Genomic DNA, 3,765 nt, shown 5'->3' on the forward strand with positions numbered 1-3,765 from the left:
GTAGTGGAGATTTTCTTTCACCGGATTCCGAGTTCGAGAAAACCTTTCGTAGAAGACGACGTTTTTGGAAAGAAGTTAAAGAAGTCGGTTTCCTCGTGCAAGTTGAAAGTGGAAGAAAGTCTTACCTAGACGATCTTAAAGCTCTTGAAGAAGAGGAGGTTTCTAGTTCATCATCTCCACCACTACCACCATCTCCAACTAAAAAGATGGTGAAACTTTTTGATCATTCTAAGCCCACCGCGATTATGCTTCCGGCCGGTATCACTACTACTCAAATTACCGCCCCGAAATTTGAGATCAAACCGGCTTTTATTAGCCTTGTGGAGAGAAAGCAATTTGGGGGAAGTCCTTTGGAGGATCCCAATTTGCATGTGCAAAAATTTTGTGACTATTGCTCCATGATTCGGCAAACGGGTGTCACTCAAGCCCAAATTAGGGAAATACTTTTCCCTTTCTCTTTGAAAAACAAGGGAAAGCTATGGATCAATAGCCTTGATCGCACTGCCATGGGAAGAACAAATTGGGAAACGTTGGCTCTTGCTTTCTATCAAAAGTTTTTTCCACCGGAAAAAACACAAACCTTAAGGAGCCAAATCACCGGATTCTGTAAACAAGCTCTCGAGAGCATATATGAATCTTGGGAGAGGTACAAGGAGTTGCAAAGGCAATGCCCACATCATGGGTTGGATGCTTGGTTCCTAGCCATAACATTCTACAATGGATGTTGTGTTGAGTCCCGAAGGATTCTTGATTTCGCTAACAATGGGCGGTTTGATCAAATTGACACGGATATTGCTCATGCCACAATTGAGTCCATGGCGATTCATGATGCCCAATATTGTCAATTTTCGAAGTGTGCCCATCAAAGGTAAAGAAGAAGCTTTCGACACCACCATTTTGAAAGCTCAACTCTTATTACTCCAACAACAATTGGCAGACCGGGATGCTAAAGATGCAATGCAACAACTGAATGTCGTGTCCTCTACTAGTCAAATTGTTATTTGTGAAGGTTGCAGAGGTGCGGGTCATTGCACTGCTCTATGCCAAGCTACTATGAAGGAGGTATGTGCTTATCAAGCTTTTAGACAAAGTTCTTATCCACCGGGTACATTTTCCAATACTTATAACCCGAACTCAAAATTTCACCCGAATTTGTCTTACAAAAGCAACAATGTGGTTAATCCTCAACCCCAACAAAATTTTGTGTCCTAACCACAAAATAACTTCACCCCTTAACGACAAAGGTTTGTTAATCCACCCGGTTTTTAAAATAAACAACAAAGGCCACCGCAACAAAACTTCCAACAACCACAAGGCCCACCATTTCAAAATGCCCAACAAAATGACCAAGGGGGCAAGCTTGAAGCCTTGGTAATGCGATTGGCTAAGGGTCAATCCAATTTGATGGCTCACTTACAAAAGAGTGATTAAGCTCACACTACCGCTATTAAGATGCTAGAAACCCAAATGGCTCAACTAGCCGCATCTAACTCTTCAAGGAAGACCGGCCAACTACCGCACCAAGGTGCGCAACCACATGAGATCATTAATGCTATTTCTTTGAGAAGTGGTACAAGCTATGATGGACCATCCATGACTTTGGATGATGAAGTTGTTATTAAAAAGTCCAAGCTTGGGGGTAGATGTTCAAAATAAGGCTAGTGAAGAGCCTCCTATTAAGGTTCGTATGCCATTTCCTCACCGCTTATTAATGCACAAGAGAAAGCGTAAGCTTGATACCAAAGAAATTGACGAGGTGATTGTTGAGAAAGAGGTCTCTCCTAATGGTAAGGAGGGTGATGTCGTTTCTAAGAAGGTGGATGCTCCAATTGGGGTTGAGAAGAAGAAAGATGTGGAGGGTGCTCCTCCAAAGGAAGTTGTTTAAATGCCATTTCCCCACCGTCTAGCGAAGCACAAGGAAGAGAGTAAGTTTGGTAAGTTCTTGGAAGTAGTTAAGAATTTACAAGTTACCGTCCTATTTATTGAATTGCTTACCCAAGTCCCTTCCTACTTAAAGTTTATGAAGGAAATCCTCTCAAAGAAGCGATCCTTCAATGAGGTTGAGACCATTGCTTTCACAGAAGAGTGTAGTGCACTCTTACAAAACAAGTCTCCCCCGAAACTTAAGGACCCCGATAGTTATTCTATTCCTTGCACTATAGGCACATATACCATTGATAAGGCCCTTTGTGACCTAGGTGCTAGTGTAAGTGTCATGCCCTATTCAATTTGTGAAAAACTTAACATGGGTTCTTTAAAATGCACTAGTATCACTTTCCAAATGGCGGACCGTTCTTTAATGCGACCTTTAGATGTCTTGGAAGATGTTCCCGTCAAAGTTGGCAAGTTTTTCATACCCGTTGACTCCCTCATACTTGGTATGGCCGAGGACTCACAAACCCCAATGATATTGGGTAGGCCATTTTTACACACCGCGGGTGCATTAATCGATGTGAAAAATGGGAAGTAGACGTTGGAGGTGGGTGATGACCGGGTTACCTTTAGTAAAAATAAAACCATTAGAATCCCAATGTTACAAGAGTCTTGTTATTTATTTAGCACTGTGGACTCTCCTAATGCCTCTACTACACTTGGATCCTTACTGATGGATCCGTTGGAGGAAGATATTGGTGTTGATTGTTTTGTAGGTGATGATTCTAAGGGCACTAATGCTAAGAGTGCCAAAAGAAAGAGGAATTTTCTTGGAAGAATTTCAAATGGATGCGGAACGTGAAAGAAGCTATGAAAGAAAGCTCGGAAGGTGCCGAGCTAAAAGACGAACATTAATCAAATTAGCTTCTTACGTCGTGCAGGACGTTAAACCAGCGCTTCTTGGGAGGCAACCCGAGCTTTTATTTGCCTTTGTTTTTCATTTTCTGTAATTACTGTTTTTCGTAGAATTAGGAACAAAATACTAGACTTGACGGTGTTTTGTTTTGTGATTTATAGGTGACAAATGAAGAAAAGGAGGCTTAAAGGAGAAATCCACGCTTCCCCATACACGAAACTCCGTTTGGGGACGTAAGTTTCAAAAATGGGACGAAATTAAATAAAATACGGAGGGAGCGAAAAAGTCAACAAAATTCGGTCAACCCCGATCGGGTTCCTAGGCCTCGATCGGGGTTCCCAGGTCCCGATCAGAGTCGTGCACTTTCATTTTTTTGGCTTTTTGGTGAGACGGGTAAGGGAACAAAACATTCATTTGCTCTTCTTCAAGAACCCGACGGTACCCATCTCCATTTCTCTATCTTTTTTCTTCATCTCTTCACTTTTTTTTTTTTGGTGAAAATGTGAATATCATTAAAATCAATCAAAGTCCACGATACATCTTTCCAACCTACTAACAAGCTAAGCTACTTAAACTATTACATTGATTTTTTGTAGCCAAGCCATACACTTCAATCTCCCCTTACCAAAATCTCCTCTGTTCACTCTACATTTAACCAACTGCTGAACACCCTTCACAACACGATTTGGTTGCGAAATGTACAGCTCCAATCTACACTTGTTCCTACATTCCCAAATGTTGTAAATAAGACCTGATATTGCTGCCATAACCACCTGCTTTTTCAGCAGAGAACAACATCTCCAACGAATGATCCAATCCATCACATCTCCCTGCCACTGGATCTGTAACCAAGCCTGCAAAAGCAGCAGACACTGCAAGCTAAACGGGCATTCAAAAAACAAATGCCTGTGTGTTTCCAGTTGCAACCCACACAAGTAGCACAGTCCAGTAGTACAAACACCAAACTTATGCATCCT

The 3,765-nt window shown here is 41.8% G+C and overlaps 1 non-coding gene across 1 annotated transcript; it reads right to left on the bottom strand.

Moving 5' to 3' along the window:
* Window positions 1-577: 577 nt before the first annotated feature.
* LOC141589277 (small nucleolar RNA R71) lies at window positions 578-685 on the bottom strand. The gene has a single exon (XR_012520224.1). It is a non-coding gene; the product is annotated as a small nucleolar RNA R71 (small nucleolar RNA).
* Between the last annotated feature and the right edge of the window lie 3,080 nt (window positions 686-3,765).

The sequence above is a fragment of the Silene latifolia genome, chromosome 6 (genome assembly GCF_048544455.1).
Source record: "Silene latifolia isolate original U9 population chromosome 6, ASM4854445v1, whole genome shotgun sequence".
Lineage (NCBI taxonomy): Eukaryota > Viridiplantae > Streptophyta > Magnoliopsida > Caryophyllales > Caryophyllaceae > Silene > Silene latifolia.